This window comes from Lepidochelys olivacea (genome assembly GCF_965140295.1).
Source record: "Lepidochelys olivacea isolate rLepOli2 genome assembly, chromosome: 9".
Classification (NCBI taxonomy): domain Eukaryota; kingdom Metazoa; phylum Chordata; order Testudines; family Cheloniidae; genus Lepidochelys; species Lepidochelys olivacea.
The window spans coordinates 57,437,297-57,451,992 of NC_140419.1; the positions used below are offsets into that span (position 1 = coordinate 57,437,297).

General features: G+C 44.8%; 1 protein-coding gene across 5 annotated transcripts in view; it reads right to left on the reverse strand.

Moving 5' to 3' along the window:
* The window catches only part of VAMP7 (vesicle associated membrane protein 7), a 49,920-nt gene that overhangs the window by 34,557 nt on the left and 667 nt on the right, over positions 1-14,696 (reverse strand). The window contains exon 2 of one of the 5 annotated variants that reach the window (XM_084640264.1): positions 7,650-7,835. The exons of 3 other annotated variants lie outside the window; for them this stretch is intronic. The gene's annotated coding sequence lies outside the window, so the exon portion shown is untranslated. Of the gene's footprint in view, positions 1-7,408; positions 7,579-7,649; positions 7,836-14,696 lie in introns of those variants that run through there. One more of the 5 variants, XM_084640262.1, reaches the window with a different exon arrangement.

The following is a 14,696-nucleotide window of genomic DNA, read 5'->3' on the forward strand; positions in this document are numbered from 1 at the left end:
TCCCCCACTGCAACTTGAGACCATTACTCCTCGTTCTGTCATCTGCTACCATTGAGAACAGTCTAGAGCCATCCTCTTTGGAACTCCCTTTCAGGTAGTTGAAAGCAGCTATCAAATCCCCCCTCATTCTTCTCTTCTGCAGGCTAAACAATCCCAGCTCCCTCAGCCTCTCCTCATAACTCATGTGTTCCAGTCCCCTAATCATTTTTGTTGCCCTTCGCTGGACTCTCTCCAATTTATCCACATCCTTCTTGAAGTGTGGGGCCCAAAACTGGACACAGTACTCCAGATGAGGCCTCACCAATGTCGAATAGAGGGGAACGATCACGTCCCTCGATCTGCTCGCTATATGCCCCTACTTATACATCCCAAAACGCCATTGGCCTTCTTGGCAACAAGGGCACACTGCTGACTCATATCCAGCTTCTCGTCCACTGTCACCCCTAGGTCCTTTTCCGCAGAACTGCTGCCTAGCCATTCGGTCCCTAGTCTGTAGCTGTGCATTGGGTTCTTCCGTCCTAAGTGCAGGACCCTGCACTTATCCTTATTGAACCTCATCAGATTTCTTTTGGCCCAATCCTCCAATTTGTCTAGGTCTTTCTGTATCCTATCCCTCCCCTCCAGCGTATCTACCACTCCTCCCAGTTTAGTATCATCCGCAAATTTGCTGAGAGTGCAATCCACACCATCCTCCAGATCATTTATGAAGATATTGAATAAAACCGGCCCTAGGACCGACCCTTGGGGTACTCCACTTGATACCGGCTGCCAACTAGATATGGAGCCATTGATCACTACCCGTTGAGCCCGACAATCTAGCCAGCTTTCTACCCACCTTATAGTGCATTCATCCAGCCCATACTTCCTTAACTTGCTGACAAGAATACTGTGGGAGACCGTGTCAAAAGCTTTGCTAAAGTCAAGAAACAATACATCCACTGCTTTCCCTTCATCCACAGAACCAGTAATCTCATCATAAAAGGCAATTAGATTAGTCAGGCATGACCTTCCCTTGGTGAATCCATGCTGGCTGTTCCTGATCACTTTCCTCTCATGCAAGTGCTTCAGGATTGATTCTTTGAGGACCTGCTCCATGATTTTTCCAGGGACTGAAGCGAGGCTGACTGGCCTGTAGTTCCCAGGATCCTCCTTCTTCCCTTTTTTAAAGATTGGCACTACATTAGCCTTTTTCCAGTCATCTGGGACTTCCCCGGTTCGCCACGAGTTTTCAAAGATAATGGCCAATGGCTCTGCAATCACAGCCGCCAATTCCTTCAGCACTCTCGGATGCAACTCGTCCGGCCCCATGGACTTGTGCACGTCCAGCTTTTCTAAATAGTCCCTAACCACCTCTTTCTCCACAGAGGGCTGGCCATCTCTTCCCCATTTTGTGATGCCCAGCGCAGCAGTCTGGGAGCTGACCTTGTTAGTGAAAACAGAGGCAAAAAAAGCATTGAGTACATTAGCTTTTTCCACATCCTCTGTCACTAGGTTGCCTCCCTCATTCAGTAAGGGGCCCACACATTCCTTGGCTTTCTTCTTGTTGCCAACATACCTGAAGAAACCCTTCTTGTTACTCTTGACATCTCTGGCTAGCTGCAGCTCCAGGTGCGATTTGGCCCTCCTGATAACATTCCTACATGCCCGAGCAATATTTTTATACTCTTCCCTGGTCATATGTCCAACCTTCCACTTCTTGTAAGCTTCTTTTTTATGTTTAAGATCCGCTAGGATTTCACCATTAAGCCAAGCTGGTCGCCTGCCATATTTACTATTCTTTCGACTCATTGGGATGGTTTGTCCCTGTAACCTCAACCTTCAGAGCTGAAGAAGTTTCTTATTGAGGGTTAGAGAGTTAAAGTATTAAGAACCCCATACAGCAAGAATTCAGCCTAAGTGCAACCAGACATGGTTGAGTGCATCAGTTACCAAACAAATACCTCCCTCCACTATTCTGAAAGGCAGAAAACGGGCTTAGCCCACTGGACACATCTATCTCTTTGTATGCTGTAGTCACCAGAGTGATTTCAGAGCTGGGCCACGATGATATAAAAAGGCACATGCCAGGACTGACTAAACTATAGAATCACAAAAAGAAAAGGATACTTGTGGCACCTTAGAGACTAACCAATTTATTTGAGCATGAGCTTTCGTGAGCTACAGCAGCTGTAGCTCACGAAAGCTCATGCTCAAATAAATTGGTTAGTCTCTAAGGTGCCACAAGTACTCCTTTTCTTTTGCGAATACAGACTAACACGGTTGTTACTCTGAAACCTGTCATTATAGAATCACAGAAAGTAGGGCTGGAAAGGACCACGAGAGGTCAAGTCCAGCACCCTGCAATAAGGCAGAAACAAGTAAACCCAGACCATCCCTGACAGGTGTTTGTCCAACCTGTCAAAAAAGCCTCCAATGAGGGGAATTAAAAAAAACAACAACATAAAAACAAAAAAACAACCCCCCCCACCCTCCCTTGGAAGCCTATTTCAGAACTTAATTACCCTTATAGCTGCTCTATACTACGAGTTTGTTGAATTTAGCAGCGTTAAATCGTATTAACCCTGCACCCGTCCACACAACGAAGCCATTTTTTTCCAACATAAAGGGCTCTTAAAATTGATTTCTGTACTCCTCCCCAATGAGGGGATTAGCGCTGAAATCGACATCACCGTTTCGAATTAGGGTTAGTGTGGACGCAATTCGACGATATTGGCCTACGGGAGCTACCCCACACTGCATCATTGTGACTGCTCTGGACAGAATTCTGAACTCGGATGCACTGGCCAGGTGTACAGAAAAAGCTCCGGGAACTTTTGAATCTCATTTCCTTTTGGCCAGGTGAGCTCATCAGCACAGGTGACCATGCAGAGCTCATCAGCACAGGTAACCGTGCAGTCCCAGAATCAAAAAAGAGCTCCAGCGTGGACCGAATAGGAGGTACTGGATCTGATCGCTGTATGGGGAGATGAATCCGTGCTATCAGAACTACGTTCCAAAAGACAAAATAACAAAACATTTCAAACAATTTCCAAGGCCATGATGGACAGAGGCTACAGCAGGAACGCAACACAGTGCCGCGTGAAACTTAAGGAGCTCAGACAAGCGTACCAGAAAACCAAAGAACCAAACAGACGCTCCAGGACAAAGCCCCAGACATGCCGCTTCTATGCTGAGCTGCATGCAGTTCTAGGGGGGGCCGCCACCACTATCTCACCACTGTCCGTGGACTCCGATGATGGGGTACTCTACCCCATGCCTGAGGATTTTGCTGATGGGGAAGATGAGGAGCAGCTTGAGGAGAGCACACAGCACACCGTTTTTCCCGACAGCCAGGATCTTTTTATCACCCTGACTGAAATACCCTCCTGACCCAACCAACCCGGAGAAGGGACCTCTGGTGAGTGTACCTTTTTAAATACAATACATAGAATCATAGAATATCAGGGTTGGAAGGGACCCCTGAAGGTCATCTAGTCCAACCCCCTGCTCAAAGCAGGACCAATTCCCAGTTAAATCATCCCAGCCAGGGCTTTGTCAAGCCTGACCTTAAAAACCTCTAAGGAAGGAGATTCTACCACCTCCCTAGGTAACGCATTCCAGTGTTTCACCACCCTCTTAGTGAAAAAGTTTTTTCTAATATCCAATCTAAACCTCCCCCATTGCAACTTGAGACCATTACTCCTCGTTCTGTCATCTGCTACCATTGAGAACAGTCTAGAGCCATCCTCTTTGGAACCCCCTTTCAGGTAGTTGAAAGCAGCTATCAAATCCCCCCTCATTCTTCTCTTCTGCAGACTAAACAATCCCAGCTCCCTCAGCCTCTCCTCATAACTCATGTGGTGTTCCAGTCCCCTAATCATTTTTGTTGCCCTTCGCTGGACTCTCTCCAATTTATCCACATCCTTCTTGAAGTGTGGGGCCCAAAACTGGACACAGTACTCCAGATGAGGCCTCACCAATGTCGAATAGAGGGGAACGATCACGTCCCTCGATCTGCTCGCTATGCCCCTACTTATACATCCCAAAACGCCATTGGCCTTCTTGGCAACAAGGGCACACTGCTGACTCATATCCAGCTTCTCGTCCACTGTCACCCCTAGGTCCTTTTCCGCAGAACTGCTGTCTAGCCATTCGGTCCCTAGTCTGTAGCTGTGCATTGGGTTCTTCCGTCCTAAGTGCAGGACCCTGCACTTATCCTTTTTGAACCTCATCAGATTCCTTTTGGCCCAATCTTCCAATTGGTCCTGCTTTGAACAGGGGGCTGGACTAGATGACCTCCTGAGGTCCCTTCTAACCCTGATATTGTATTCTATGATGGCATATATCACATTGGTAGATGTGCAGGTGAATGAGCCTCTGATGGTGTGGCTGATGTGATTAGGTCCTATGATGGCGTCCCTTGAATAGATATGTGGGCACAGCTGGCAACGGGCTTTGTTGCAAGGATAGGTTCCTGGGTTAGTGTTTTTGTTGTGTGGTTGCTGGTGAGTATATGCTTCAGGTTGGGGGGCTGTCTGTAAGTGAGGACTGGCCTGTCTCCCAAGATCTGTGAGAGTGAGGGATCGTCCTTCAGGATAGGTTGTAGATCCTTGATGATGCGCTGGAGAGGTTTTAGTTGGGGGCTGAAGGTGACGGCTAGTGGCATTCTGTTATTTTATTTGTTGGGCCTATCCTGTAGTAGGTGACTTCTGGGTACTCTTCTGGCTCTGTCAATCTGTTTCTTCACTTCAGCAGGTGGGTACTGTAGTTGTAAGAATGCTTGATCTTGTAGGTGTCTGTCTCTGTCTGAGGGGTTGGAGCAAATACGGTTGTATCTTAGAGCTTGGCTGTAGACAATGGATCGTGTGGTGTAGTCGGGATGAAAGCTGGAGGCATGTAGGTAAGTATAGCGATCAGTAGGTTTCAGATACAGAGTGGTGTTTATGTGACCATTGCTTATTAGCACTGTAGTGTCCAGGAAGTGCATCTCTTCTGTGGACTGGTCCAGGCTGAAGTTGATGATGGGATGAAAATTGTTGAAATCATGGTGGAATTCCTCAAGGGCTTCTTTTCCATGGGTCCAGATGATGAAGATGTCATCAATGTAGCGCAAGTAGAGTAAGGGCATTAGGGAATGAGAGCTGAGGAAGCGTTGTTTTAAGTCAGCCATAAAAATGCTGGCATACTGTGGGGCCATGCGGGTACCCATAGCAGTGCTGCTGATTTGAAGGTATACATTGTCCTCAAATGTGAAATAGTTGTGGGTGAGGACAAAGTCACAAAGTTCAACCATCAGGTTTGCCCTGATATTATTGGAGATACTGCTCCTGATGGCTTGTAGTCCATCTTTGTGTGGAATGTTGGTGTAGAAGGCTTGACAAAGCCCTGGCTGGGATGATTTAACTGGGAATTGGTCCTGCTTTGAGCAGGGGGTTGGACTAGATGACCTTCTGGGGTCCCTTCCAACCCTGATATTCTATGATTCAATCCCCAACTAAATCATCCCAGTCAGGACTTTGTCAAGCCTGACCTTAAAAACTTCTAAGGAAGGAGATTCCACCACCTCCCTAGGTAATGCATTCCAGTGTTTCACCACCCTCCTAATGAAAAAGCTTTTCCTAATATCCAACCTAAACCTCCAACACTGCAACTTGAGACCATTACTCCTTGTTCTGTCTCAGCTACCACTGAGAACAGTCTAGAGCCATCTTCTTTGGAACCCCCTTTCAGATAGTTGAAAGCAGCTATCAAATCCCCCCTCATTCTTCTCTTCCGCAGACTAAACAATCCCAGTTCCCTCAGCCTCTCCTCATAAGTCATCTGTTCCAGTTCCCTAATCAATTTTGTTGCCCTCCGCTGGATGCTTTCCAATTTGTCCACATCCTTCTTGTAGTGTGGGGCCCAAAACTGGACACAGTACTCCAGATGAGGCCTCACCAATGTTGAATAGAGGGGAACGATCACGTCCCTCGATCTGCTGGCAATGCCCCTACTTATACAGCCCAAAATGCCATTGACCTTCTTGGCAACAAGGGCACACTGTTGATTCATATCCAGCTTCTCGTCCACTATAACCCCTAGGTCCTTTTCTGCAGAACTGCTGCCTAGCCATTCGGTCCCTAGTCTGTAGCGGAGCATGGGATTCTTCCGTCCTAAGTGCAGGACTCTGCACTTGTCCATGTTGAACCTCATCAGATTTCTTTTGGCTCAATCATCTAATTTGTCTAGGGCCCTCTGTATCCTATCCCTACCCTCCAACATATCTCCTCTCCTCCCAGTTTAGCGTCATCTGCAAACTTGCTGAGGACGCAATCCACACCATCCTCCAGATCATTAATGAAGATATTGAACAAAACCAGCGCCCGGACCAACCCTTGGGGCACTCCAGCATATGCCAGCAATGCCCCCCTGACATGTACATTGGCCAAACTGGACAATCTCTATGCAAAAGAATAAATGGACACAAATCAGACGTCAAGAACTATAACATTCAAAAACCAGTTGCAGAACACTTTAACCTCCCTGGTCACTCAATTACAAACCTAAAAGTCGCAATTCTCCAACAAGAAACTGCAGAGTTGGAATTAATTTGCAAACTGGACACCATTAAATTAGGCGTGAATAAAGACTGGGAGTGGATGGGTCATTACACAAAGTAAAAACTATTTCCCTATGCTAATTTTTTCCACTACTGTTACTCACACCTTCTTGTCAACTGTTTGAAATGGGCCATCCTGATTATCACTACAAAATTTTTTTTTCTCCTCCTGATAATAGCCCACCTTCATTGATTAGTCTCGTTACAGTTGGTATGGCAACACCCATTTTTTCATGTTCTGTGTGTATATATATCTTCCTACTGTATTTTCCACTGCATGCATCTGATGAAGTGGGTTTTAGCCCACGAAAGCTTATGCCCAAATAAATTTGTTGGTCTCTAAGGTGCCACAAGTACTCCTCGTTTTTTTTGTTGATACAGACTAACACGGCTACCGCTCTGAAACCAACCACCCACAAGAAGGGTGGAACCTCTTTAACATTAGCATTTAAGAATAGCACAAATAATTGTAGGTGCGGGGAAGATTTTATCCAGATTGTTCAGATGGCCAATGGGAGCTGTGGGGGCAGCGCAAGGAGCCCCCATGGCTGCCCCTGCACTTAGGAGCTGGACATGCCAGCCGTTTCCAGGAGTCGCACAGAGCCAGGGCAGGCCAGAAGCCTGCCTTAGCCCCGCTGTGCCACCAACCAGACTTTTAGCGCCCTGGTCAGCAGTGCTGAATGGAGCCACCAGAGTCCCTTTTCAACTGGGCGTTACAGTCAAAAACTGCATGCCTGGCAACCCTAGTCATGGGTTTTTTTTTCCTAGTTATGACATACTGTTTAAATCAATCAATGACATTCTCCTGTTAGACCAAAATGCATCTCTTACCCAGTGACCTGTAGTGCCTCAGTGGTGGCTATGCACTGCAGTGTGGGAGACTCAAGCTTGATTCCTTCTCTTCTCCTACTGCAGATGCAGTTTGCGTCCTTTCCCCACTTCTGTTTGAAGTAGTGGGGTGTCATACCATTCCTTGAGGTAGATTAAGGAGGGGTGTTGAGAGTCTCTAAAGTTTTCACCTAAAAGGAGCCCAGGAAGTGTAAGAGGGAGGTGGAAAGGAAAAAATACTTACATCTGTACAGCACCTTTCATCCAAAAGCATAAAGTGCCTTAACATATGCCTCCTGGTCAGCCTCATTTTTTTTCCAAGTGGGGAAACTGACACAGGTTAGGTGACTTGTCAAGGACATGCCACAAGTTAGTCCAGACTAGCGGCTGGCCATTACGCATCCGGTCTCCAGTGGATTCTTGGCTTATGCTGAGGAAGCATAATTTGATTAGTCTCATTACAGTTGGTATGGCAACACCCATTTTTTTATGTTCTGTGTCTTCCTACTGTATTTTCCACTGCATGCATCCGATGAAGTGGGTTTTAGCTCACAAAAGCTTATGCCCAAATAAATTTGTTAGTCTAAGGTGCTACAAGTACTCCTCATTTTCCTTCTAGTGGGGAAAGAGGGAAGTAAGGCATCAATCCCTTACAACTAAAGCTTTGAATATTTAATGTATCAAATATGTACCCTCAATCTCTAAGAATATTTAGAGTCATTAGAAGCATAACATTTAGAAATACCCAAGCTGTACAAGACCAACTCAAAACTTCCTGGAAGAAAATCTGGAACTACTTAGCTTGTTTAGAAAGAGCCTGAGTGTCTAAACATGCCTTGCAACACACTCAAGGCAAACTGCCAGCCCAAGAGGGAGGGAAAGGAGGATGGATATATTACAGAGTTGAAGGCGTCTTTCAAGATGACTCTGCCAGATTTGAAATCTGGGGTCTCTTAGCAAGAATCTCAACTAATTTCAACTGCAGGCTGATGGATAAAAGAAAGGCTATCTGCAGAATAATCCAGGCCCAAATCATAGAGTACCTTGAACCATTCCCAGAAACAAGTTAGTGACCCAAAGTTGGGCAAACTACAGCCCACGGGCCACATCTGGCCCTTGGGACCATCCTGCCCTGCCCTTGAGTTCCCAGTCGGGACGGCTATCCCCCGGCCCCTCCCATGCTGTCCCCTCTCCCCGCAGCCTCAGCTTGCTGCACCACCAGCGGCGTGATTGGCTCCGGCTGGGCGGTGGGGCTGCGAGCTCCTGCCGCTCTGAGCAGCATGGTAAGTGGGCGGGAAGCAGGGGGGGTTGGATAAAGGACAGGGGATTCTGGGGGGCAGTCAGGGGACAGGGAGCAGGGGGGGGTTGGATAGGAGGTGGGGTCCCGGGGGGAGGGGGTGGTCAGGAGACAAGGAGCATGGGGAGTTGGAGGTTCTGAGGCAGGCAGTCAGTGGGAGGGGGCCAGGCTGTTTAGGGAGGCACAGCCTTCCCTACCCAGCCCTCCATACAGTTTTGCAACCCCAATGTGGCCCTCAGGACAAAAAGTTTGCCCACCCCTGTAGTAACCAGTATAGTGAAAATACAGATGTGCAGAAGACCAGTAAGTGAACAGGTTTCAGAGTAACAGCCGTGTTAGTCTGTATTCGCAAAAAGAAAAGGAGTACTTGTGGCACCTTAGAGACTAACCAATTTATTTGAGCATGAGCTTTCGTGAGCTACAGCTCACTTCATCGGATGCATACCGTGGAAACTGCAGCAGACTTTATATACACACAGTCTGTGTATATAAAGTCTGCTGCAGTTTCCACGGTATGCATCCGATGAAGTGAGCTGTAGCTCACGAAAGCTCATGCTCAAATAAATTGGTTAGTCTCTAAGGTGCCACAAGTACTCCTTTTCTTTTTAGTAAGTGAACAGGTTGCTGCATTCTGCATTAGCTGAAGTTTCCCAGTAATCTTTCAGAGAAGACCCAAGAAACTGAATGACTAACTCAATCAGGAGGTGAGGAAGAGAAAAGGAAGAAATCATGAGACACTTTACAGTTTCAGTCTTCTACAATTTGGGGTTTCATACTTATGCAGTCAAGTACCCCAAAATGCACTACAGCGCTTGGCATCTTTGATGAAAAGCGGCAAGAGACTTTGCAGAACTAAGGCCTAGACTACAGATAAGTGCTGAGAGAATTGAGTTAGATTGTTTGCTCATTCTTCATGCTCGCATGGAGCAGGGATCAATACAGACTGTCATAAATATAAAGGGAAGGGTAAACACCTTTAAAATCCCTCCTGGCCAGAGGAAAAACCCTTTCACCTGTAAAGGGTTAAGAAGCTAGGATAACCTCGCTGGCACCTGAGCAAAATGACGAATGAGGAGAGAAGATACTTTCAAAGCGGGGGGGGGGGGAAAGAGGAAGAAACAAAGGTTCTCTCTGTCTGTGTGATGCTTTTGCCAGGAACAGAAAAGGAATGGAGTCTTAGAACTTAGTAAGTAATCTAGCTAGATATGCGTTAGATTCTGTTTTGTTTACATGGCTGATAAAATAAGTTGTGCTGAATGGAATGTATATTCCTGTTTTTGTAACTTAAGGTTTTGCCTAGAGGGACTCTCTATGTTTTGAATCTGATTACCCTGTAAGGTATTTACCATCCTGATTTTACAGAGGTGATTCTTTTACTTTTTCTTCAATTAAAATTCTTCTTTTAAGAACCTGATTGCTTTTTCATTGTTCTTAAGATCCGAGGGTTTGGGTCTGTGTTCACCAATGTAAATTGGTGAGGATTTTTATCAAGCCTTCCCCAGGAAAGGGGGTGTAGGGGTTGGCGGGGGGGGGGAGATGTTTCCAAGCGGGCTCTTTTCCTGTTATATATTTGTTAGACGCTTGGTGGTGGCAGCAATAAAGTCTAAGGGCAAAAGGTAAAATAGTTTGTACCTTGGGGAAGTTTTAACCTAAGCTGGTAAAAATAAGCTTAGGGGGTTTTTCATGCAGGTCCCCACATCTGTACCTTGGAGTTCAAAGTGGGGAAGGAATCTTGACACAGACATAGCACACTTATGTCTCTTCACTCAACAGTACTTCCCCCACTCACTAAGGAGAATTCCATAGTCTTCTTTGACTAGAAGACTGTGGTTACAGCTCAGAACTGGGGGTGTGAGAAGAAAGAAGGGAATTCTCATAAGCAAACTCGGAAAATGCAGCTAGATTAAATTACTCAGACTAATTATCAATGGTTCCCTATCAAACTGGGAGGGTGTATTTAGTGGGGTTCATAGGGGTCAGTCCTGGGTCTGGTACTATTCAAAAATTTCATTAATGACTTCAGTAATGAAGTGGAGAGTATGCTTATAAAATCTGCAGATGACACCAAGCTGAGAGAGGTTGCAAGCACTTTGGAGGACAGGATTAGAATTCAATATCACCTTGACAAATTGGAAAATTGGCCTGAAATCAATAAGATGAAATTCAACGACAAGTGTGAAGCACTTCACTTAGGAAGGGGAAAAAAAAAAAATCACAAAATGGGGAATAACTGAATAGGTGGTGGCAGCACTGTGGAAAAGGATGTGGGGATTATAGCAGCTCACAACTTGAATGAGAGTCCACAATGTGATGCAGTCGCAAAAAAGGCTAATATTCTGGGGTGTATTAATAGGAGCATCATACGTAAGGTAAGTAAAGTAATCGTCTTGCCCTCTACTCAGCATTGGTGAGGCTTCAGCTGGAGTATTGTGTCCAGTTCTGGGCACCACACTTTGAGAAACAAGTGAACAAATTGAAGAGTCCAGAGAAGAGCAGCAACAGTGATAAAAGGTTTAGAAAATCTGACATATGAGGAAAGTTAAAAAAACTGAAACGGTTTAGTCTTCAGAAAAGACAACTCAGGTGGAACTAGTAACAGTCTTCAAATCCTGTTAAGGGCTGTTATAAAAAGGACTGATCAATTGTTCTCCATGCCCACCAAAGGTAGGACAAGAAGAAATGGGCTTACTCTGCAGCCAGGCAAATTTAGATTAGATGTTAGGAAAAACATTCTAACTCTGAGGGTGTTGGATCATATTAAAGAAGTTCTGTATTAAAATCACAAATGAGTTTGATTCCCCATAGTTTAAATTCCAGGGTATGACTAATTAAGAGGTCTCTTGGTTTTTGGTACTGTTTCTCTACCTCTATGTGTGCAACTTGCAAGCTGCTAATTGTGTTAGTACATTCTAAGACAGAGTCTGTTCTCAAAGCAATTCTTTGTAACAACCACCACTCACACACAGAGAGAGACTCAAAGCAATACTCTAACAACAGAAACAGCACCCAGAGACTCCCTGCCCTTTTGTTGTATTCATCTCGCTTTGTTAACAATTATGATTAAAATAGAAATAGAGGAGGTATGTGGATGGATGCTTGGTGTGGGTAATAACTGAATGATCAGGGAGGTGCCAGCCTAAGAATCCAGTGTCCATCGGCTGAAGAAGGCGTCAAGTAGAAATAACCAGAGGACCCCCAGAGGGCAGACTGGAATCCACCCAACAGCCTCAAGAATGGGAGAACCAAAGAACAAGATAATATCTGGCAGCACGGAGCCATCAGGAATGTGACATCTGCTGATTGATTCAGCAACAGCATGATGAAGCAATTCCCATAGACTGGCATAGGAAGAAATTCCTATAAAAATGGACTCTAGAAAGTGAGAACTTTGGGGTCTGATTCTGCAAACCAACTTCTAGGAGCATCAGATGTGCATCTGACAAGGCCCTGCTCCCTCCTCATGTCCAGGCCACCTGGCCAGTGGCTTGGCATGAGCAACTCTAAGGCTGGTAACTATGATAACAACCTTGCAGAACCTGTGTGTGTGTGTTTGTATAAATGAATGTGTGAATAAATATGAGACTGAATGGGAATGTTATAGCTATAACTAACTGCTTACTATGATTCTTTCTGTATTCACAATAAATGTGGTATTTTGCCTTTTCCCCTTTAATAGGATCCTGCTGGTTTTTATTTTATTGGTATAACAAGGGTAGCTCAAGCATAAATTCCCGAGGGAGGTTGTGGAATCCCCATCATTGGAGGCTTTTAAGAAGAGGTTGGACAAACACCTGTCAAGGGTGGCCTAAGTTTACTTGGTCCTGCCTCAGTGCAGGGGACTGGACTAGCTGACCTCTAGAAGTCCCTTCCAGCCCTAGATTGCTATGATTCTATTTGTTTGTGCGAGGCACAAAGAGACACAAGGGATACAGAACACAATCCCTTCCCTATCACTTTGTTGGGAAATCTCCTAAGGTCACCACAAAAACAGTTTTCTCCAAATCAGATTCAGTACAGACAATGCATGGTATGTATTGTTCTACACTACATACTGTTAACAAAACTAGCATGAGCAACATTTCTATCAATAGACTACATATTCCTTCTTGACTTCTATAGTGGATATTTAAACTTGATGATTCCAGCAGAAAGTGAGCCAACCTTCAATTTAGCTCTCCGTCATTTTCGTTAATTTAAAATGAGGAAAAGTTTTTATTCTATCCTCTAAAGCTTCCACGTGGCTCTTAGTTTATTTTGACCTGACAGGTGTCCCTTTAAAGATATTCTTACCATTACCACCACCTTACATTAAAACAAATGTGAAAATCTAACATCCTTTTCTGTACTTAGGCTGTTTATTTTTTGCATCTCTTAGCCTGAGCATCAGAACACAAAAGCTGCCATGATTGGTCAAACCAGTGTACCATCTGGTCAGGCAGCCAGTACAAGATGTTTCACAGAAAACTGAAAGAAACTCCGTAACAGACAATTATGAAATAACCAGTTCCTTAAACTAGTTTCTTCCTAGCTCATCATTTAACAGTTGATGTATGTTCTGAAACATGAAGGTTTATATCCCTTCTGTTTTTCCCTCCGGCAAATGTAACTGTAGATTATCTCATTACCCATGAGAGCATCTAATCCTTATTCTGAATCCAACCAAACCACTGGTTTAAATTATATATAGTGACATTTAGTTCCAGAGATTAACTAAAATAAACTGGCCTGCTGCACTTTGCATACCTAGTCAATTTCATACTCAGGTTCCCATGCACTGACACAGTCTTCCATAGTTCAGGCTATTTAAATACAAGCCAAGAGATTTTCCACTGAAATTTTTGTTGTGTCACTGATACGTTGCTACTGTTTTTGAGTTCTGTAAAACCTTGCTTTTACTAAATCCAAGGTTGATCATTCTCTCACTCTGTGTCCCCTTTTTAGTGTTTAATTACTGCTGAGAGATAAGAACTTACCAACCATAGTCTGAAGGGGAAAAAACAAAACAAAAATAAAACAAACTTTCCTTACAAATTCCATCAAGTTCATTGACTAGCCTCCCATCAAAGTCAGCCTTCATTCTACCTCTCCAACTCCTTTTGCAAATGAAATTAATAGGCAGCAGGTTTAAAACAAATAAAAGGAAGTATTTCTTCTTACAATGCACAGTCAACCTGTAGAACTCCTTGCCAGAGGATGTTGTGAAGGCCAAGACCATGACAGGGATAAAAAAAGAACTAGATAAATTCATGGAGGATAGGTCCATCAATGGCGTCCCTAGCCTCTGTTTGCCAGAAGCTGGGAATGAGTGACAGGGGATGGATCACCTGATGATTACCTGTTCTGTTCATTCCCTCTGGGGCACCTGGCACTGGCCACTGTTGGAAGACAGGATACTGGGCTAGATGGACCTTTGGTCTGATCAAGTAGGGCCATTCTTATGTTCACATAAAAGCCTACATGCAAAGTCACAAGCTAGCAGACTTCCACAGTCTTCTAGTTTCCACTTCCAGCATCCCCCTATGAGCTAAAACCAGAACACATCACTCAATGCGAGCACCTAGCCAGAACAGGGGAAAACCCAGCAAACTTAGTTTTCCTTTTTGTAATTATTGAGTAATATTTGTTTTCTTTCCCACCCCCTCAACTGTCAGTTTATGCCAAAATATTTAGATTTGTACAAGCAGAATATTAGGACTGTTTTGAGGACTGGCGTTAAAAACCCTTTTGAGGAGTTTACAAGCTCGGAAAGGTAGCATTCACCCATACACCAGAATCTGAAAGTGAAACCAACAAGCTTGCCCAGCAGAAGAGAAATGCAATAAGTAAACAAGATAAAGACAAACTACAGAACAAACAGCACCAACAGGGAAGGTTAAATGAGATGTTTAGAGTCCTTCCAGTCAGCAACTTCAGGTGTTGTTAGTGAGACAAATCAGGAAGGCTGCAATGTCTCTCTGGGTGAAGCTTCCTGGCAATACCCCACAAGTGTACACA